This window comes from Hyperoodon ampullatus (assembly GCF_949752795.1).
Source record: "Hyperoodon ampullatus genome assembly, chromosome: 13".
NCBI classification, from domain to species: Eukaryota; Metazoa; Chordata; class Mammalia; order Artiodactyla; family Ziphiidae; genus Hyperoodon; species Hyperoodon ampullatus.
In genome coordinates, this window is record NC_136926.1 from 81905085 (window position 1) to 81929785 (window position 24701).

General features: G+C 34.6%; 1 protein-coding gene across 1 annotated transcript in view; it reads left to right on the forward strand.

The window, feature by feature from the left end:
- DOK6 (docking protein 6) overlaps window positions 1-24701 on the forward strand; it is a gene marked incomplete at its 3' end in the record, with an annotated part of 407521 nt that overhangs the window by 119458 nt on the left and 263362 nt on the right. The window lies entirely within an intron of this gene.

Below are 24701 nucleotides of genomic sequence, written 5' to 3' on the forward strand. Positions count from 1 at the left end.
CTCTAATTCAGCCTAACAGTGATTCTTTGCTGTACCTTGGCTACATGCTGTAAAATTTGAATTGAATGCCTTGAATTTTAACTCCACTAATCAACTAATCTCTGGAGCATTAATACTATCCCATTAGAACAATAAATTCTAACAAAATCATGGCTCTTCCTGATTCTTATTAGAGAAAGGGAAACTCCCATATACTTATAAGCAATAATATTTTGTTTTCCCAAGTTTGGGAAATAGCAGGAATTAGAATGATGAAATGTTCTAATGTGAACTGAATAAATTTAAAATTTTCCTCTCTTAAAGTCTTTATTATGTAAAGTTTAAACTACTCATATATTTACAGAATAAAAAAAAAATCAATACTTATATATTCGCCAACAAGTCTAAGAAGAATTTTTTATCTGCAACTAAATACCCTTTGTGTATTTCTTCATATATCCTGATTTACTACTAGATTTCACTCAAAATATCCAGGTTTGCGTGAAAAGTCATGTACTTATTGTCATCTCTTATCTGTTTCACATATCATCTCTGGGAATTTAAAACATGTTAATGATATATTTTGACAAATAGCATTTAACATTTCAATATAGCTATGTTTCTCAGTCTTTACCTTTATGTCCTGTGCATTTGACATACAGTCTAAAAAAAATCTTTCTCAAACATGTAACAAAAATGTTACCCTGTATTTGGTTCTAAAATTTTTTAAGCATTGCTTTTTATATTTATTAATACTATATTTATCCACAGGAACTGATTTTGTTTATGGTGAGATGTTGGAATAAAACGTGTTCATTGTTTTTTCCATATGAATAACCAGTTTTCCCGGTACCATTTATTGATTTATTGAGAAGTCTTTTACTCCATTGTTCTAAATCCCAGCTCTGTCATGCATCAGTGTTCCACACTTTTGTCTGTCAGTCGATGAGACCCTTAATAGTTTCCACTCATCCCTTTATCTGTCTCTGTGTCAATACCACTTAGTCTTAATTATTATACCTCCATTATAAGTCTTCTTTAGCATCTGCCATGATTTTAGGTTTGCAAAGCTGCATAAAATACCATGCAGGGGTTTTGGTTGAAATTACATTAATAGATTAGGGTGAAGAGAATCAGTGTGAATCATTATATTGCTCATATATCTCTTCATTTCCTTAGTACTTTAATGTCTTCCAAAAAAGTTAGATATTTTCTCCATATTACTCTTAATCACTTTTATTTCTTAGATTTATTCTTGGTTTATATTTTCATTACCACTGTAAAACTTATATTTTCCTCTTACATCTTTGTTGGTGAATGGGAAGGCAATTGATTACTGTATATTGCTCTTGGGGTTGGTTGACCTACTGAAATTATAATTTTAAGAATTTGATATGGATTCACTTGTTTTTTTAACGTAGGCAATCTAATTTCTATGAATAATGATAGTTTCTGTTTCTTTGACATTTTCCTAACCCTTATATACTTTTTCTTTTTTCTTGACTAATGAACTTGCTAGGAATTATATATAATATACATATGATAACGGCCATTCTCGTCATGTTCCTGACTTTAAAGGTATTATTACCTCTGTCTTTTGTTATTAAATATAGTGTTTCTGTTTTTTCTTAGACTATATTAAAAAATAAATAGAGTTCTTCCAATTTCCATACAGAAAAGAAAATGACTTACAATGGGATTATACAGATGAGTCTAAAATTTTCTTATGAAACTTTGGATTCCAGAAAACAATATATGAATACCTACAAAGTTCTGGGTGCTTGGAAATGTTATCCAAAAAACTATTGTACTTGGCCAAATTATTATCCAAATGTCAGTGCAATAGACTTACTTTCTTAAACATGATATATTTTAGGAATCATAACACCTAGAAAGAATTCTTGAAAAATAATAAAGAAGTATAAAGTCCTGCCAAAAAATAATTGGAGATGACATAGGAAAGGACCAGTGCCAGACTCAGCATCTGCGTAATTAGCACAATGTCTGTAAGGTCTCAAAGGATCAAGCATTTACCAAGGAATTTAATCCAGCCAAATAGTCAATGACTATAAAGAAGACATGTGACAATATTCAAGGAAGTAAGAATTCAAGGAATATACCTACAGACCTTCCTTAGAACAAATAACTTGGCCATAAAGTTAGGTCCACTGAAAAATGCATAGGGATAATTACCTCAGGAGTAGAGAATCTATGGTAAAAGAATCTAATAAGCATTGCATACCTTTATCTTTAGATAATTTAGTCAGTTATTAGCAGAGTAAAAATTACATGCCATAGAATTTGATATACAAAAATATGACTAATGAAATACAACATATATATTGTTAAATATATATTGTTAAAACAGAAAGGTAATATGAATGTTTTGCTCTTATTAAATTAAATATAGTTTTGTTAAACATCTCATTTTTGTAAAATTATCTCTGACCATCCATTCACGCTAGTATATTGAAGAGAGAATCTATATAAAATATTGGTTACTTTGTTAATTATAATTATTTATGATTGATAGAAGACTTTCTGTCTTTTTTGCATTTCTGTGGTATTTGAAATTTTTATAATTACTATATACATCATGATTTTTAGAAAAATTATCACACCCTTCTTTTTTTTTCACACACACACACACACACACTGTATTTTATTTTTACAGTAGATAAATAGACTGACACCAAGCATTGTAAATGGATGACCACAACAAAAGCAACAATGATTGCAATTACCAAACACGAAACACACTCATACTATGCCATAATATTGACATTCAGTCCAGTAATCCTCCACTGTAACAGCTCCTTTACTTTGCAGTGAAAATTGATTTGTATATTTTTTGCCTCTAAGTCCTTGTGGGATTTTTTTTTTATTCAAACAGAAAGTCACAAAAATTATAATCATCCTCATCAGTTCACTCAGTCCCATGTAATTAATTTTTTTTATCTTGACCTTTTGTTAACACTTTTATGAATTCATCAGTTTTCCATTAGAGTTCTGAAAATGCTTATTCATTCAGTTCAGCAGTATAGTCTGTTACCAGAAACCTGCACTTGTCATAGTCTTTTCCATGAATTCCTTGAAGATGAAACCCTTTTATAGGAACATATTTGCAAAAGCATCATAGTACACCCAGAACTGTTTGTAAATGACAAAAGACTTAAAAATGACCACAGTTAAAGATTTGATGAAAGTTCATAATAATGCAATTGACAAGGAAATTTAGTTATTTCTGAGATATACACTTTAAAGTAATAACTAGAATTATGACTTACAACATTATACCAGAACATATAAGATTTTTAGAAATTTCATGTAATGTCTGGAACATTTATATTAACATATTTCCATACAAATACCCAAAGAAAGTTTAGTATTGTTTTGTTTGTTTGTTTATACTGAAGATTCTTATTAGTCATCAATTTTATACACATTAGTGTATACATGTCAATCCCAATCGCCCAATTCATCACACCACCACCACCACCACCCCCCGCGGCTTTCCCCCCTTGGTGTCGATACGCTTGTTCTCTATGTCTGTGTCTCAACTTCTGCCCTGCAAACCAGTTCATCTGGACCATTTTTCTAGGTTCCACATATATGCATTAATATACAATATTTGTTTTTCTCTTTGTGGCTTACTTCACTCTGTATGACAGTCTCTAGATCCGTCCATGTCTCAACAAATGACTAAATTTCATTCCTTTTTATGGCTGAGTAATATTCCATTGTATATATGTACCACATCTTCTTTATCCATTCGTCTGTTGATGGGCATTTAGGTTGCTTCCATGACCTGGCTATTGTAAATAGTGCTGCAATGAACATTAGGGTGCATGTGTCTTTTTGGATTATGGTTTTCTCTGGGTATATGCCCAGTAGTGGGATTGCTGGATCATATGGTAATTCTATTTTTAGTTTTTTAAGGAACCTCCATACTGTTCTCCATAGTGGCTGTATCAATTTACATTCCCACCAACAGTGCAGGAGGGTTCCCTTTTCTCCACACCCTCTCCAGCATTTGTTGTTTGTAGATTTTCTGATGATGCCCATTCTAACTGGTGTGAGGTGATACCGCATTGTAGGTTTGATTTGCATTTCTCTAATAATTAGTGATGTTGAGCAGCTTTTCATGTGCTTCTTGGCCATCTGTATGTCTTCTTTGGAGAAATGTCTATTTAGGTCTTCTGCCTATTTTTGGATTGGGTTGTCTGTTTCTTTAATATTGAGCTGCATGAGCTGTTTGTATATTTTGGAGATTAATCCTTCACATCATTATTCTTAATCATTCTTAAACTTGAATAATGAATGGTAGAGATATAGCCTATGTATTCACATGTATTAATATATCCACAATAAATCACAATATTTTTTGTTTTAAAAAGACTCTGAATAGTGATTTAGTTCAACTCCTTCATCTTACAGGGGAGAATAAGTAAGCTCAAGTGGTTCGGAAAGCTGTCCAGTATCACTTAGCCTGTTAGCGATTGAATGAATGAGGGAGCAATTTCATATATCTTAAATTAATTCATCAAAATTGTCATACAGACAAAGAATAATAAACATTAACATACAAGAAAGAAGTATTTAAATCCTATTCAAGTAATCACAGATAAAATGATTCCTAAGATGATTTCACTTTGATTTTGTAAAAAACTTGCTTCCTGCCTCTGATATTGCCTGGTTAACTCAGTCTCACTCTAATCAGCTTTCCTTCATTCAGCTTTCCTTCTCAGGCTGTGTCAGATGCTCTTCTTTGTCTCAGGGTACTGAGAGTACCACTATTGAGGTGCTTTCTTCAGTGATTTGAAATTAGTTTTTGCATGCTGGTCTGCCCCACCAGCCTGCAAGTTCCTTCAAGCCAGGGTCCATCATTATCATATTGCCAGGTGCCTAGCACAGTGGCGTATATTAAGTGGTCTGTGAATATTTATTGAGGTGATCGAATTGCATTTGGGGATCTGTACACTCAGCTAATTATTGAGCACTTGCTATGACTAAGACATGCTGATAAGAGTTGGAGTCTTCCTTTATGTCTAGAAGAGTGTGGTAGTTTTATACAAATATGCAAACTTCTACTTCTGTTCTGATTTTATGCTTTTGAACCTCTGGCAAATACATTTCAAAGACATCATCAGTAGTTACCTGGCCAAGATGCCGATAAAATCGCTTTTGCAGAGGAAATTCTTTCTGCTTTTATATGATTTTTACAACAATATGTCTTAAAAGTGCATTGACACTATAGTCCAGAGTGTCCAAGATGTATCAGAGATAGAGCGTCTAATAAAAATAAGCTCCCTAGAAAGCTTTTTGTATTGTTATTTTTCTAGAGGAATGAGTGAAAGATGTTTTATAAGGACTTGTATCCAAGCAGAAATTTTAAAATAAACCTGCTATGTTCAATTTGATGTTTTACTATTGTAACATATGACAAATACTGTGAAGTTACAGGGCTATCGTTATTTTTATTGAAAAACTAGGTAAATAGGCTCTTTTCCCATGTATCTTGATGGTTGGAAAAATGCATTTTGAGGATAGAAATGTTACTTTGATGTATGAGAACCTACATGGAAGATAAATATGAAAAGAGTGAGGAGAAAGATAAGCAAATCCTATAGCATTTACATTCCAGCAGAGACCGCTGTGGACCTGGTGTCCCGTTTTTAGTGTCATTTCTTTCAAGCAGGCTACACATTGCCTTTTATTTTCCCCAATAAGAATAGTTAAAATAGCCACCTTAGATGATTTGTTTTTTACTATACCACCCCTTATATTCCTACTCTCTTAATTACTGGGTAATAACTCTTTAGTTATTCCTGTTACCTTTCTGATTTTCTTCCTGGGAATCCCTTTCCTTTATTTCCCTTTAAATGTCCATCTTCCCCTGCTTCCTTCTTCCCCTACCCTCTCTCTTCCCTCCCCCATGCAAAATGCTCTCCTTGGTCCTCCAAGGCTAGTAGACAGTTTTTCTGAGCCTCACTTGCTTCATCTGTAAAATGGAAATAATAGGGATAGTTACCACACAGTTTTGGTGTGAGGGTTGAGTGTGAGAGAGTGCTTGGCATAACAAAATTGTTTACTGAATGTCAGCTATTGTAGAAGTAAAGCCAATTAAGGGATCTCCCTGACTCAGACTTTTTCCATGTAAATTTTCTTTTAAAAGCCAAATATCTCTGTGAAACTTTAAACACTTGTTGATCATATTTTAATATTCCTTACCAGGTAGGTAAGGAATATAACTGGTGCATAATTCATGAGAAGTTTCTCTTCTACCCTCATCTTGGTAAACCCTACCCCTCACTTCTGTGGTGGAAACCAATTTTTAAAGTTCTTTTTTGTGGTTCTAGTGTTTCTTTATGGAGATCCAAGAAATTATGGCTATATATTTTTAAATTTCTTTCTTTCTCATACAAAAGGCATATGTGTGTGAAAAAAAAACAAGTTTTTTTTTCCTACACATAAACATAACCTGGAGATATTTTCGATCCATACATAGAAAGCTTTCTTATTCCATTGTGTAGATGTGCCATATTTACTTGACAAGTTCCTTATCAGCAGGTATTAGGGTTATTTTGCTATTATCAACGATCCTGCAGTATATAATTTATCCACATAACATTGTTATGAATGAAGATGAACTGATGGTGTAAAATTAAAATGAGGGACTGCTGTGTCAAAGTCATGTATGCAAATTTTATACTTTTTTTTCAAATTTAAAATGTTTGTTATCCTTTCTGCATTGATTTAAGATGACACCTTTATTGTCACATGGTCTTTGCAGAATTTCTATTCTATTGGTCTGATTGCTCAGGTGCCATTACCACACTAATTATTGGGGTGTTATAGTATGTTTTAATACATGTTAGGTCTCCCCAACTATTGTTCTTATTTTTCTGAGGGTTTTTTTTTTTTTTTTTTTTGCTATTTCCTATTTTACCATAAGTTAAATAGTGTGTCTAGTTATGAGAGAGTAATTTAAGGTTTATTACATTAAACATATGAACTAATAGAGGTGAATTTATTTTCTATGACAATCACAGGGCATCTTTGCATTAAATCGTATTTGATGTCCTCCAGAAATGGTTTCTAATGTTCATTTTTGAGGTCTTAACATTTCTTTTGAGTGTATTTCTAGACTTTTTTTAACATTTATGTGACCACCATAAATGGAGTTTTCCATCATACTTTCTAAATGATTATTGTTTGTTATATTTAAGATTTTTGACTTCTGATGATTTTATAAACTTTTACTGTAGTGAAATGAATTCCCTTATGCTCTGTAATAGATCTCAGCAGATTCTACTGAGTTTACCAATATATAGTTATTTCATCTACAAGTTGTTTTAGCTGTTACTTTCTAATATTCCTATCTCTAATTTCTTTCTTTTTTGTAATTGCACTGGATAATATTTCTGCTACCTTGTAAATCTTAGTGTTGCTAAAGGGTATCTTTGTTGTAATCCTGATTGGCAAGAATGATCTAATGATGTGTTTTTCCTTTAAGTATAATGCTGGTTCCTGGGCTCATTTGAGTGATGGGGGGAAAGGGGAGAGGAGTGTATATTTTATCCTTTAGTGCACATATATCATTGTCCTTTTCTTAACTCACCTGATATTATGTTTATTTGTGAGTCTGTTTCCCCAAACTTTTAAGATAAGTATGAGTTTTACTCTTTCATATAGTAAGCATAATGTTTACACATTGTCAGCATTCATTCATTTTGCAATTTGAATTATAATGAAGCCTCTAAAATTGTATCCTACTGTAATTTGCTGTCATGCTCTGGAATAATTCCTAAGTAGATATATTTACTTGCATGTGATGTAGGAATTGATGCCCTTCATAATGACTGAATATATAAGACTTGTGTCAAGGAGGTGGCAATGGGTGAGACCTGTCAGTAAATAATATATCAATATATTATCCACAGGACTGAAAATATTAAGTTACATTCAAAAATTAAATAACAACCATTTCCAATCATTTATGAAAGACGTTTTATTGGGAATAAGTATTAAACTTATTGAAGCTTATGGTTGCACTTAAGTTTGTAATGATTATACTGGTTCTTTATAAATCTAAGGTGAGTTTATGCTTTCTACCAATATATATTGAGCCCTTATAAGAATATATTATGCAAGAAGCTGTTTAATATACGAAGTTGTACTTTCAACAAGCATGGGCTCTAATGAGAGAAATGAAATTTATACTGAGTCACAAAACAAGGAAGGCTATAATAACTCTCCCATTTGTGGAGACCATAGGAAAGTGGAGACTGGAGGTATTATTGTGAGCAGGCAAGCTCAATCTGCCCAAAGTTTCCTTCTTTGAAACCTAAGTATCACATTGATAGGAAAAGTTAACCAGGTTGACCAGATGTCAGGACATCTGGAAGCACAAAGAAAGTATTGAATGTATTGCATGGTGATTATAATTAACAATACTGTATTGTACTCTTGAAATTTGCTATATGAGGTAACAGATATATTAATTAGCTGGATTGTAGTGATCATTTCACAGTTGTCCATAAGAAAACATTAGCATGATTATTTCAGTGGTGGTGTACAGAATAGTTTAGAGAGAAAGCAGAGGTAGGAGGCCAACTTAGCAATACTTTAGAATTGTGCCAAACTTTGAGTAAGTTACTTAACTTTTATGCCTGAGTGTCCCATATTGTAAACAATGATAATTATATTGCCCACCTTATTGGATTTTGGTGTGGTTTAAACTATGTTAATATTTATAAATTCCTCATTACATTGGGGAACATAATAAGAACTTAAGATGCTAGTTATTAGTATTGAAAGTCAAGATTGCTACTGTTACCTGATTGAAGCAATGCCCAAAATGTTGAATGAAGAGAAAAAAGTCAGGTTAAACCACAAAATTAAAATAATACTAAAACAAATATAGAGCATCCAAATCTAATTATGTAGCTGTAAATAGAAAGCCAGTACATTTTTGAAACAGCACCCAAAATTAAATTAGGGAAAATGAGAGAAATAAAAATGTAAAGTAGATAAGAAACACTGTGTACTTTTTGCTAAGAACTTAATTTTCTTTTCTGAGTAAAACCTCTCACTTAAGGTGTTTCATTTCAAAATGAGCTTTTTTTTTTTTTAAACGTCTTTATTGGAGTATAATTGCTTTACAATGGTGCGTTAGTTTCTGCTTTATAAAAAAGCAAGTCAGCTATACATATATCCCCATATCTCCTCCCTCTTGCGTCTCCCTATACATTTGAAATCAATAACCCTTTAAACTATTTCTTCCCTGGGCTTTCGAACTCCTGAAGCTTTCATGTCTTTTTTATGCTCTGAGGAGAGAAGCTTCTGTTCAGCTACTGAGCGTGGATTAGCGCCTAAGCCTTCAAGGAGCCCATACTCTCAAATACGATTTAGTTTAGATCTTGACATTTTCTTTTATTCTCGATCTTTTTAAAATCACTCATTACTGCACAAGATTTGTATCCTTAAAATGAAAGGATACAAAGCGTGTCCAAAGGGTATTTTCAAAACAGTCTGTTTGGGGGGCAAACATTTATTTATAACTAAGCACTTGGATTGAGTTCTTCATTGGTTTAATCACAGACAAGCCTCGTGTTGCCCGTAGGTTCTCTAGGTTTTAGAGGAAAGGAAGTAAATTTCAGATCCTTCTTCTTTTCATTCTTCTTTTCAGTTATTTTTTTTGGTCTTTCTCATCACTTGAGTTTTTAGACATGAAATGTTGCAAATGTGCTGAAATTTTCAGTGTATCAGAATAAACGGGTAATTCTCCTTCACTGGCTGGTTTCCATCCCTTGATAGCAAGGACTGTCTTCTAGATATTTAGGATACATTTCTCTGTGATTTAGGTGAATAGAGAACAAATGGTAAGGGATGGGTTTGAGGAAAGAAAGAGACAGAGGTATTTCCCACGCATGATTGACTTCAAAAAATAGAAATAGATAAAAGACAAAAATTGACCAAAGTAGACAAAAAAAAAAAAAAAAAACTAGACAAAATTTCTTTGTTTTTAGCATCCTTTTTTTCCTAGGCCCAGGCTTTCATTCTTGAAGCAAGCCAAACTTTCTTCTTATCTTGATGTAAGTTTTCCCAGCTTTAAATTCAACACATTAATATCTTGCTCATTTAAGACTGAGAGGACATAGTGCATGAGAAGGTAATGTAATAATAATAAATACAAGCTCTGAAGTTAGATTATCAGGGCTTGATTCCTATATCTCAGTGACTATCTTTAAAAAAAAATTTTTTCTGTGCCTCAATTTTGTCCTATGTAACATACAGTAATAATGAAGCCTAATAGTTGTTTTGTGAATGAAATGTGTTAATACATTTCAGATATTTAGATCAACATGTGACCAAGAGTATGTGCCCATGTTGGAAATTATAAAGGATTATATACCTATAAGGTATTGATTGATTCATCCAACAGTTTTTAAGTATTCACTTTGCAATGAGTGAGTTTAGGGATGGAGAAGGAAAATAATAACGTGTAAGGCATGGCTGCTTCTCTGAAGGAGACTATAATCCAATGAGGGAGATTAACTGTCAAAAGACAGCAAAGAACAAATGATAAAGGAAAATGGTAAAGAGATGCTTGTTTTGACTGGTTTGATCTAGGAAGACTCCATGAGAGAAATTAAGACTTAAGTCTGGGTTCAAAGGGTAGCTAGGATTCTAAAGAATGTGAATTGAAAAATAGGGGAATTTCAGGTAAAGAATATGATGCAAAAAAAGAAATGAAAGCAGTGCAATTCAAGGAGAAAATTTAATGGGAGAAGTGACAAATATTTCCCAAGACTTTGGGATTCGTTCATGAGGGTTCTTGAATATCAAGCTTCAGAATTTGAAATTTCTTTTATAAGCAGTGGGTGATAGTGATGCATTGGAAAGTTTTTTGTTTTTCTTTTTTTCATTTGTTTTTTGGTCTGAAGATATATGTGGCCAGAGCTGTGATTTAAGACATTTAATATGGTAATAGTTAATAAGTTGGGTTGGAGTAAAACAAATGTGAAAGCAGGAGATCAGCTGGGAGGTTACTAGAACAGTGTTTCTTAAAGTGGGATTCCGCTAGATGTTAGTAATGAAAAGAAAGAGAGGGATGTTATACATGGGTGATTAAATGTATTTGTCAACTAAATGAATACTTTCATGGAGTGGAATGAAAAAAGTTTTCAAAGGCTACTGAGCAAAAAAAAAAAGTGAGACAGTCTAAGAAATTTTATAAATCCATCACAAAGTAGGAAAACAGTAAAATATGTACATTAAAAAGAATAAAACAAATATGAGGTGGTGAAAAGTTCAAATATATCAGTAACCACATAAATGTAAATAGATTATGCATTTCTCTTAATAAACAGAAGTCATAAATATATAAGCAAAACTGACAAACTATCTTAAAGTGAAAAACTTCTGCATGAAAAGTTAAATTATAAAAAAGTGAAAGTCAAACTACAAAATAGGGGAAGGTATTTCCAATACATTTACCTGATAAAGGATTTAAAAGTAAAATATATTTAAATTTTTCTGCAAATCAACAGCAAAAAGGACAAAAAACAAATATAGTCTATCAACATGGATAAAGCTCTAATATATAATTGGAAGTGAAAATTCGGTTTTATATTGTTTTGTACATGAAGTTTTATACTATTTGTGCAAAATTTGTAATATAAAAACAGTAATAAATATTGCTTATAAAGGTATAAAGATATAGTAGATATATTAAAGTCTTCGATTGGAAGGATGTATGTTAACTTTAAGGTAATATGTCATATGCAGTACATATATGAAAAAGAATTTAATGATTAGTAACTACTGACCCTACAAGCTCTGGAATTTCTCAAAGATCATTACAAAACTTCACGTATAATTGACGTTTTCGTAATTCTTTAAGTTCATTACCAAATCTGGCAGCCGTTTGTGGCTAATTGAAATGAAACCAGTAACATCAGTTATAATCACATTTATTACCAGAAAACTCATGTCTGTTGTCAGTTGAAACCTTAGTATATAAGTCCCTCATTTGAAACCAACATCTGGATATTATCATTACTTTTAAAGAACAGTGGATTACGAGAGGCATGGAATAATTCTATTTTAGGCTTAAACATTTTACTCAGGACAATTCAACAAGTATGTAAACTTAGGTCAAGTTGATATACTAATTTGAAACAGAAGTTGGAAATGTGTTTTCTGATTCAATATTTTAAATATACTGTACCTATTAGTTTCAAAGAGGCACTAGGTATTCAAAAAAGCACTAGGTGTTGAATCAACATTGGATGAGTCTGAAAATTTATATCTGGAAACTGAAGTAAAATAATGGTTTCACAAAGAGGACATAGTTTAACGGTAAGAAGTTATCCTGAGGTAGTCTGGAAAGCAACATTTTACAGAAAGACTGCAGTTTATAAATTTGTCAAGAGCAGTTTTGGTAATGAAATTGTTTAAATATCATATTAAACTCAATATATCTCAACTAAACTCATTTAGTTTAGTTTATATATCTACATCTTACTAAACTCATTTCTTAGGTTTTCTGACAGTTGCATAAATGCCATCATTCACTTGGTTATCTAGGTATAAAAACTTAGATATATCTTTAATTCTTCACTTGTATTAAGTTTATTGTGAAGTTCAAATTTTTCCTGTAATGTTTTTCACCTTGGGTTCATCTTCTCTTTCTCTGCTGCCCTCAACATTGGCTGAGTTGTAATCTCCTTCTCTGGTATGAATGTACTAATCACCTAATGAAATTTTTCTATTGTCATAGTTATAGTAACCCTACTACTGATCTAATATTTTAAAAATATTATTCCCATAATGTCATTCCCTTAATAAAACTGATCATTGACTCCATTTTCTGCTACATCAAATGAAAACTGTCTTTGATTTTTAAGGGTTTTTACCATTTGTGTTTTTATTCTTTATTTCTTTCCTAGGTGTGTGTGTGTGTGTGTGTGTGTTCCTCAATTCTCCCCATCCTTTTTTTTAACATCTTTATTGGAGTATAATTGCTTTACAATGGTGTGTTAGTTTCTGCTTTATAACAAAGTGAATCAGCTATACATATACATATATCCCCATGTCTCCTCCCTCTTGCATCTCCCTCCCACCCTCCCTAGCCCACCCCTCTAGGTGGTCACAAAGCACCGAGCTGATCTCCCTGTGCTATGCGGCTGCTCCCCATTTTTTTATATCACAGGAGCATCTCACTTCTGGATTTTGCCCACAGATTCTTGGATGGTGCAGGTAAAGGCAAAAATTAGTGAAGACACCAAGATTTGAAGCGTATGTGACTAAAAAGAGGAAATAAAAATCCTGGAAGGAGAAGTAAACCGAAGGGGAAATATTTTGATTTGGACATTTGACTTTCACTTACTGAACCCTATAGTAACTGGGTCCATAAAATAGAAACATGCTGGTTGTACCTGGGAATAGAGATTTCAGTGATTATTGAGTTATGCCTCTACAACTGACTGATGAAAATAAAATATTGTCAGTTTCAAAAGCATAAGTTGATATAGAGCCAAAGAATACTCCGATTTTAGAGAAAGTAAAACCCAGAAGACATGGTTCTTTCCTGGAGATTTTGAGCAAAGAGAAAGGATATTTTGTTCTGTGTCATGTCAGTGTTGGGCTCTTTGAAAGCAAGGAGCAGGAAGAGAGTAATTGTAAGACTCCCTCCAGTGCTGTGATTGTCTCTAAAGATTGCCACCTGCTTGGGTTACTGCTCTGCAGGTCTGCTCTACACCTGGTTTTCATTCTCATGATAATGATGACAATTTCACACTCTCAACCTAAAACTTGCTGCTGCTGTGAAGTGTTTCATTTCTGGCTGTGACTCTAAACCATGCCTGTATTCTTTCCCAGTATTTCATTGATGGCCTGGTAGACAAATGCAGTAGAGAGAACTATATATATTCAGGTGAAAAACAAAAAACACTTGGCCTCCTCAAAAATTGGCAATGGTGAGATTTGGGGAATCTTGTTTGCCTTTTGTAAATTTCCAGTTGTTTTTCTGGGTTATTAAGATAAAGAGAAGGCAAGATAATAGAAACAGAAAAGATGAACACATTTATTTTGGTCTTTCCAACCATGAAACGAGAAAAAATGAGATATACATATTGTGCTTTAAGCATTTTTTCAATGTTAGTGGATACCAATATTTATATTTTGCATTAAACAGTAGTGAATGATGCAGAGCTCTTGAGTTAACAAAATTGGTGAGAACTTCCTTTTTTAAATTGAAAAATTATGGTCTGAGGAGAAGGGAAAGAAGTTTTTAATTTTTTGGTTCTGTGCTTTATATTTAAATAGGTGAGCGTTTATACAGAGATAGATGCATATTTATTATTTATATATGTATATAAACTGAAATTTAAAAGTCAGATATAAGGACAAATGCATTTATATATATATATAAATGGATAGCCATATACACATAAAATGATAGCCTGCCTTTACTCCGTTTCATCCTTAATGACCTCTGCTTTTTCAGTCGCAGGTTATATAACCTAAAACAGAAATGGCCAGAAGTATTTTTAAAACACTGAAGTAAAAACAATCCTTGAATTAGTGATAAGATTTCTTATATTTTTTGAGATACTAGTTAGTTTTTTGCTAAATTAAGTTACAGATAAAAATGAATGTATTTAGACTTGTGGATATTTAAGAAAATATATTTACATCCTCCATCCCCAGAAATATACTCTCTGCCTGTTTACAGTGAGGGCTGCTTGGTGCCCCTTATAGCACCTTTAAAGTTGCCTCTGGCTCATCTCTTTTCATTGCTCTTGTATTCTTAAGTATTTCTAATCAATTCACAGGTGGAGAAAAACCCTTTGGGTTTTACATTTATCAGAGAGCCACTGCATTTATGTCAGGGAACTCAGCAGGCTGTGAACTATATCCAGAGTTGCAGGTGTGTACAAAGGAGGACCCGTAGTGGATATATTTGATTATAGCAGTCTACTCTCTGGGCATACAGAAGCCACAGGACTGTAGACATTGCAATTGATAGCTGCAAGTCTTACAGTTTAGAGATGACATGTGCCTTGAAAAATCTAAGCATTTAAAAGAAATCAACCTGAAATACCCAATATTCCTGACTTTATACCACTATATAAACTATCAGTTTACTTAAGGACATCTACCATAACTTAGAGAAAGAGTTGATGAATCTGATTGAAATCTTAAAGCCAAGATCCTTCCTGACCTGGCTCTCCCATATCTTTCTTCTCTTATCTCTTACCACCCTTACTGTGTTTCACTGCCCTCCACACTGGCCTCCTTGCAGTTCTTGGAATAATAGTTCAGGCAGGCTCCCTCAACAGGGCATTTGCTCTTGCAATTTTGTCTTACTGAAGCACTCTTTCCCCAGATGTCTGTACCACTCATTCTCTCACTTCCTCTAATGCTGAAATGAGGCTCCTGGGTGAGCCTTCCCTCACCATCCCTCCATAGCTCTGAACACCACTGAAAAAAATACTATTTACAACTACACTTAGTTATTTGCCATCACCTGTCTACCCAATTGAAATGGATGTTCCAAGGGGCAGGAACTTTATTTCCACAAGGACAGAAAGTTTGTGTGTTTTTTGTTGTTATTATAATTTTTATCTGCATTTTTTTTTACTACTGTATCCACAGAACAAAGAGCTCTCAAATATTTTTTGAACAAATGGAATAGATAAGAGTGATTCTGGTATCAGTATATATTTGACAGCAATTAAATATAAGCCAGTGTTGAAAGTTCATATCTCTATTGAAAAAGATAGCTAAACTAAAGCTAAATTCATCAGTGCATTAAGCTTAATCCTGTGTATTAACCACTTTTTACAGAAACACAGAGTGTCTTTCAATAGTACCATACACAATTTGTGAGAGGAGAAAGACTCAGGACTAAGTAATTGAATTTACTCATAGCATAAGCCTGCAATAACCATTCCTGAATGGTCTTTGCTTATGTGTTTATTTATTTGTTGTCTTGATATGTTCATCTTATATACAGTTATAAATAATTGAATCCTATATCCCAAGTTATCATTTATACAGTATCTTGCTTTCAGAAGGAAACACAGGGACTGCCCTGGTGGTCCAGTGGTTAAGACTTCACCTTCCAATGCAGGGGGTGCGGGTTTGATCCTTGGTCGGGGAGCTAAGATCCCACATGCCTCACGGCCAAAATCCCAAAACATAAAACAGAAGCAATATTGTAACAAATTCAATAAAGACTTTAAAAATGGTCCACATAAAAAAAAATCTTAAAAAAAGAAGGGAACACAAACATAAGATGCTCCAGATATGCCACTGTCTTCTATCTTTTTTAAAATCTCTAGAAACGAAGTTTCTGTGACTCCTTTTAGTGCAGTGGATCCTCAGGTTTGACAACTCCTATAATTAAAAATTCTCCCAAGTTTTTAACCAAAATCCTACATGAACAAAGTTCATTAGGTCAACATCTTATGATGGAACAGGCCCATTAAATCCGACTTTTGGTTAAGTTAAATCTTGGGAATGGATGCTGGATAAATAACGTCATTATGGCTATGAACTAAAGCAAAGAAATCAAACCATCTACATCACAGTGAGTCTTAAATGGAAAAAGGATGCCCCTTGTGTAAAATCTCCTTGAAAAGGAGAAAACACTGAAGAAAAGGGACTGCTATGAGGTAAAAGGTTTTCATCAGATGGAAGGGAATCAAGAGGGTATTTAACTATGGTGATCGGTCTGGCTGGCTAATGCAGTGTAAAACTGAGGTGTGGAGCAGCTGTGTATCCTGGGGATTTCTGTAGTCCTGGCAACAACGTGGAATTTTCTCGAAGGAAAACCTGAAGGGTAACCAGGAGCCTGTTTGGTGAGACAACTGGCATGTTTAGGAGATAACTTGGAGTGAGAAGGTGAAATCAGTTACTTCCTCAGGAGAGAATGAAGCAGCATCTTGGACAGTGATGGGACAGGCAGGTGTGTCATCCGAGAAGGGACAGGACTCGGGAGAAGGTGAGCCTTCCTGCAACCTGTAAGTTCCGTTGCTAACCAGCTAAATGGTCCCTGCATCTTCAGATGCCCTTGAAGAGCCAAGCAGTGTCTGAAGAGACTGCACCCTCTCCTCCCACACACTGCTAAAGAAGGGCACTGATTTATGTCCTGTCTCTTGGAACAAAAGTAAAAATACCGAATTTAAATTAAATTAGTAAAAATACCTAATTAAAAATACCTAATTTAATTGGTGTGATTCTCTTTCAGGCACTCGAAAAATGTGTATCTTTCATTTATAAGCAAAATAAAACCTATTCCTTTATTTTTTCTTCTCAGAGGAGTGATTTCCTGGTCTCGAGCAGTCATTTTTGCTGCTCATCTCCAGAATTCTCCAACATACTCATATAAGGCATCAGTTCCAGGGCCTAAAGCAGACTAACACTATTAAAATCCCACTTGATAAAGAGTAACAGGGAGGTGATTTCCTCGTGCTCCTATTAACTGCATGCTTCTGGTACGAAGGTTGCTTTCAGACTGCTGACTCATGCTGAATTTGACTTCACATTTGACAGAGAAAGACACTTCCAAATTCTCTGCACCAGGTCCCTTTTTACTACCATCACAAAGCAAACTATTTTGAAAAAAAAAAAAAAAAAAAGCAAGGCGGAAAAAAAAAACCCTCTGCATTTATTAGCATTTATTAAATAAGTTAAAAAATTCAACTAGACATCAAAATATAACTAGTCCACAGTCATGATAATTCATACTATTTTTCCCAATAATTTTGTTTTAATAACTGTATTATGAGATTTCATTAGACTTTTGACATATCAAAAATAATTTAATTGAAACAGAAATTGAGGAACTTTGTGCAAAATACCTGGCCAGTAGTCTTCAAAACTGTCAAGGTCATGAAAAGCAAAAAAGGCTGACAAACTGTCAAAGATCAGTGGAGATAAGGAGACAGGACCACTGAATGCAGCGTAGTGACCTGGATTGGATCCCAAAACAGAAGAGGACATTGTTGGGAAAAACTGGTGATTTCTGAATAGAATCTGTAGTTTAGATAATAGTATTTTACTAATGTTAAGTCTTAGTTTTGAAAAATGTGTCATGGTTATTTAGGGTGTTAATATTAGGAGAAGCTGGGTAAAATCTTTTCGGGAAATCTCTGCACCATTTTTCCCAGTGTTTTATAAATCTAAAATTATCCCAGAACAAGAAAATAATAACTTAAGGCCTTGGCTTGGTAAACAGTCTGTTACATCAGGTCTTTAACAATCAGTTTTATCTATATGTGGTTGCCTCTGTTAAAGTAATAGCAAAGAGATAAGATGCTATCATAAATACCAAGTCTATTTTTCCTTATTAGCCGTTATCAGGTTTATTCTATAGCAATATCAAGTGCGTAAATGGAAACACTTTTGCTTTCTGACTCATGTTTATCTAACTATTCAGTAAAAAATAATGTTGTCACACAAGCTGAGACATTGCAGTCAGGGAGTATGTTTGTGTATTTCCATGAATATTACAAGGCTTCATTGAATATCACCATGGTTCCTGAGCAATAATGTGCACAGGGTACAGGGGAAAGCATTCTTCTCTAGGAAAGAACAGAAACTATACTACCAGGATTTTGGGTCTCAAATCCATTCAAAGAGGGTCTTCCTACCTCAACTAGAATTCCAAATCCACTAATAAATAATCAGGAGATTAAATATTAATAATCTATATACTTTGCAAAGGATATGTTTATTTATCTGCCTTGGATCTCTCACATTTCTACTCAGATTCATGTAACTGTTTTTCACTTCCACAATATTACTGTTAATACTACTACTCTGCTAATAAAAACAAAATCTAAAAAAGTATCTCTCTTAGTCAGTGTGGGCTGCCATAACGCAATGCCATAGGCTGAGTGGCTTGAAAAACAGACATTTATTTTCTCACAGTTCTGGGGGTTAGAAGTCCAAGATCAAGGGCCAGCATGGTCAGGTTCTGGCGAGAACCCTCTTCCCAGCTTGCAGACGACCGGCATCTCACTGCATGTCCACATGACCTCTTTTTCTGTGAGAGCATGGAGAGAGGGCAGGCTCTCTGGTGTCTTTTCTTATAAGAACACTAATTCCATCCTGAGGGCCCAACCCTCATGACTTCATCTAACCCTAATTACCTCCCAAAGCCCCATCTCCAAATACCATCACACTGGGGGTGAGGAATCCAACGAACCATATGCTGATACCATATTATTATCAATATTTATACTACCTTTTTTAGGTTGTTTTACCTTGAGGGTAGAGATCAGTAAGGGGTCAAAAAATAAATAAATAACTAGAACACAGTGTGTAGAACACAAGTGTGTGGAGAGAACACTAGGAGATCTGAAGGAGTAGTCTTAACTCCTTATGTCCAGGGCTGTGGTTAGAAATCTTGTGACAGAGGAGATGGGTCTCCACCTGGGTAGAGAAAGAGAGGTATATCCACATGTGCTGAAAGCCCAGGGCTGTCCTTCATGTGCTTTTTGAAGCTACCAGTATGGAGCTAGGAAAGGTAGCAAGAGTAATATGAAATTGTGTGTTTGTACTGTTACTCTGTTTATTCTGCTTTTATGATGAGAGGTCTTCCTGTGATTGTTCTGAGTGCCTTTGAATAGGAGAAATGCTGTCTTCTAGTGAATAATAGACAGTGCACACTCCAGAGGAATTATAGTATCTGACCTATATTAGTTAAAAAAAAGTATAAATAAACTTTGCAGTATAAATAAAGAAATAGAACAGAACAGAGACCTTCAAGATAGCAGAGGAGTAAGACATGGAGATCACCTTCCTCCCCACAAATATATCAGAAATACATCTACATGTGGAACAACTCCTACAGAACACCTACTGAATGCTGGCAGACAACCTCAGACTTCCCAAAAGAGCGAAGAAGAGATGCCCTCAGCGACCTACATGCAGAGGCGGGGCTAAATCCAAAGCTGAACCCTAGGAGCTGTGCGAACAAAGAAGAGAAAGGGACATCTCTCCCAGCAACCTGAGGAGCAGCGGATTAAATCTCCACAATCAACTTGATTTACCCTACATCTGTGGAATATGTGAATAGACAACAAATCATCCCAAAATTGAGGCAGTGGACTTTGTGTGATTTTGTCTGTATAGCTTTGCTTTTACCCTTTCTCCTGGGGTTCTGTCTGTCCTTTTTTATTTTTTTTTTTTAGGGTAGTTTTTAGTGCTTGTTATCATTGGTGGATTTGTTTTTTGGATTGGTTGCTCTCTTCTTTCTTTCTCTTTTTTATTACTTCGTAATTTTTTTATTTTCAATAATTTTTTTTTACTTTTTATTTTAATAACTTTAATTTATTTTACTTTTTTCTTTCTTTCTTTTTTTCTCCCTTTTCTTCTGAGCCGTGTGGATGACAGGGCCTTGGTGCTCCATCCGGGTGTCAGGCCGGTGCCTCTGAGGTGGGAGAGTGGAGTTCAGGACATTGGTCCACCAGAGACCTCCCGGCTCCATGTAATATCAAGTGGCGAAAGCTCTCCCAGAGATCTCCATCTCAACTCTAAGAGCCATCTCCACTCAATGACCAGCAAGCTTCAGTGCTGGACACCCCCTGCCAAACAACTAGCAAGACAAGAATATAACCCCACCCAGTAGCAGAGAGGCTGCCTAAAATCATAACAAGGTCACAGACACCCCAAAACACACCACCGGATGCGGTCCTTCCCACCACAAAGACAGGATCCAGCCTCATCCACCAGAACACAGGCACCAGTCCCCTCCACCAGGAAGCCTACACAACCCAATGAACCAACCTTAGCCACTGGGGGCAGACACCAAAAACAATGGGAACTACAAACCTGCAGCCTGCAAAAAGGAGACTCCAAACACAGTAAGTTAAGCAAAATGAGAAGACAGAGAAACACAAAGCAGATGAAGGAGCAAGGTAAAAACCCACCAGGCCAAACAAATGAAGAGGAAATAGGCAGTCTACCTGAAAAAGAATTCAGAGTAATGATAGTGAAGCTGATCCAAAATCTTGGAAATAGATTGGAGAAAATACAAGAAACATTTAACAAGGACCTAGAACTAAAGAGCAAACAAATGATGAACAACACAATAAATGAAATTTTAAATTCTCTAGAAGGAATCAATAGCAGAATAACTGAGACAGAAGAATGGATAACTGACCTAGAAGATAAAATAGTGGAAATAACTACTGCAGAGCAGAATATAGAGAAAAGAATGAAAAGAATCGAGGACAGTCTCAGAGACCTCTGGGACAACATTAAATGCACCAACATTCGAAATATAGGGATCCCAGAAGAGGAAGAGAAAAAGAAAGGGACTGAGAAAATATTTGAAGAGATTATAGTTGATAACTTCCCTAATATGGGAAAGGAAATAATCAAGTCCAGGAAGTACAGAAAGTCCCATACAAGATAAATCCAAGGAGAAACACACCAAGACACATATTAATCAAACTATCAAAAATTAAATACAAAGAAAAAATATTGAAAGCAGCAAGGGAAAAACAACAAATAACACACAAGGGAATCCCCATAAGGTAAGCAGCTGATCTTTCAGCAGAAACTCTCTGCAAGCCAGAAGGGAGTGGCAGGACATATTTAAAGTGATGAAAGGGAAAAACCTACAACCAAGATTACTCTACCCAGCAAGGATCTTATTCAGATTCTACAGAGAAATTAAAACCTTTACAGACAATCAAAAGCTAAGAGAATTCAGCACCACCAAACCAGCTTTACAAATGCTAAAGGAACTTCTCTAGGCAGGAAACAAGAGAAGAAAAAGACGTGCAAAAACAAACCCAAAACATGTAGAAAATGGTAATAGGAACATACATATCGATAATTACCTTAAACATAAATGGATTAAATGCTCCAACCAAAAGACATAAACTGGCTGAATGGATACAAAAACAAGACCCATATATATGCTGTCTACAAGAGACCCACTTCAGACCTAGGGACACATACAGGCTGAAAGTAAGAGGATGGAAAACAATATTCCATGCAAATGGAAATCAAAAGAAAGCTGGAGTAGCAATTCACATATCAGACAAAATAGACTTTAAAATAAAGATTATTACAAGAGACAAAGAAGGACACTACCTAATGATCAAGGGATCAATCCAAGAAGAAGATACGACAGTTGTAAATATTTATGAACCCAACATAAGAGCACCTCAATACATAAGCCAAATGCTAACAACCATAAAGAGGGAAATTGACAGTAACACAATCATAGTAGGGGACTTTATCACCCCACTTTCACCAATGGACATATCCAAAATGAAAATAAATAAAGAAACACAAGCTTTAAATGATACATTAAACAAGATGGACTTAATTGATATTTATAGGACATTCCACCCAAAAACGAATACACTTTCTTCTCAAGTGCTCTCGGAACATTCTCCAGGATAGATCATATCTTGGATCACAAATCAAGCCTTGGTAAATTTAAGAAAACTGAAATCATATCAAGTATCTTTTTCAACCACAATGCTATGAGACCTAGATATCAATTACAGGAAAAAATCTGTAAAAATTACAAACACATGGAGGCTAAACAATACAGTACTAAATAGCCAAGAGATCACTGAAGAAATCAAAGAGTAAATCAAAAAATACCTAGAAACAAATGACAATGTAAACACGACAACCCAAAACCCAGAGATAAACCCACGCACCTATGGTCAACTAATCTGTGATAAAGGAGGCAAGAATATACAATGGTGAAAAGACAGTCTCTTCAATAAGTGGTGCTGGGAAATTTGGACAGCTACATGTAAAAGAATGAAATTAGAATACTCCATAACACCATACACAAAAATAAACTCAAAATGGATTAAAGACCTAAATGTAAGACCAGACACTATAAAACTCTTAGAGGAAAACATAGGCAGAACACTCCATGACATAAATCACAGCAAGATCCTTTTAGAGCCACCACTTAGAGAAATGGAAATTAAAACAAAAATAAACAAATGGGACATAATGAAACTTAAAACCTTTTGCACAGCAAAGGAAACCATAAACAAGACGAAAAGACAACCCTCAGAATGGGCGAACATATTTGCAAATGAAGCAACTGACAAAGGATTAATCTCCAAAATTTACAAGCAGCTCAATATCAAAGAAAAAACCCAATCCAAAAATGGGCAGAAGACCTAAATAGACATTTCTCCAAAGAAGATATACAGATTACCAACAAACACATGAAAGGATGCTCAACATCACTAATCATTAGAGAAATGCAAATCAAAACTACAATGAGGTATCGCCTCACAGCAGTCAGAATAGGCATCATCATAAAATCTACAAACAATAAATGCTGGAGGGGGTTTGGAGAAAAGGGAACCCTCTTTCACTGTTGGTGGGACTGTAAATTGATACAGCCACTATGGAGAACGGTATGGAGGTTCCTTAAAAAACTAAAAATAGAAGTACCATACCACCCAGCAATCACACTACTGGGCATATAGCCTGAGAAAACCATAATTCAAAAAGAGTCATGTACCGCAATGTTCATTGCAGCTGTATTTACAGTATGTAGTTCATGGAAGCAACCTAAGTGTCCATTGACAGATGAATGGATAAAGAAGATGTGGCACATATATGCAATGGAATATTACTCAGCCATATAAAGAAATGAAATTGAGTTATTTGTAGTGAGGTGGATGGACCTAGAGACTGTCATACAGAGTGAAGTAAGTCAGAAAGAGAAAAATAAATACCGTATGCTAACACATATATATGGAATCTAAAGAAATTTAAAAAATGGTCTGAAGGACCTAGGAACAGGACAGGAATAAAGATACAGACGTAGGGAATGGACTTGACACGGGGAGGGGGAAGTGTAAGCTGGAACAAACTGAGAGAATGGCATGGACTTATATTTACTACCAAATATAAAATAGTTAGCTAGTGGGAAGCAGCCACTTAGCACAGGGAGATCAGCTCCGTGCTTTGTGACCACCTAGAGGGGTGGGATAGGGAGGGTGGGAGGGAGACCCATGAGGGAGGAGATATGGGGATGTATGTATATGTATAGCTGATTCGCTTTTTTATAAAGCAGAAACTAACACACATTGTACAGCAATTATACTCCAATAAAGATGTCTAAAAATAAATAAATACATTTAAAAAATAAAAAAAAAAGAAATAGAACAGCAATACAGTGATCTTGGTTTCTGGCTATAGAGAATGTAAACTCCAGCAAAAATATGCATTTCTATAAAAGTTTGAAATATTAAGTTTGCATTTCTAGACCTCTTTAGTTATTGAAAAAAAGTCTCATTTTATTGATTTGACTTAAACATACCTGTGAATGGAGGGTGATAAGGTGGGCATCAGGTGACAGTGTAAGAGCCAACATGAATTAGTCCTGTAAAATCAGGCAGAGTCCAGAAAGAAGGGCCTGTGTTTGTGTAATATATAGCCATGCTTTTTTTAAAAACAAAGCTGAAGAGATGTGTGTTCAGACAGATGTGTGTTCAAATCCTGACACTTACTCTCTTACTATCTTTATCCTAAAATGAAGACAACCTACCTCATATAGTAGGTATGAGGATTAAATGTGTCTATAAATTTTAAAATGTATTGCACATAATAAGCGTTTAGTAAATAGTAGTTGCTATAAAAGCATACAAGGGTGTGACAGATGTGTCCATTATAAAAACATATCTGTTTCATTTTCTAAAGTA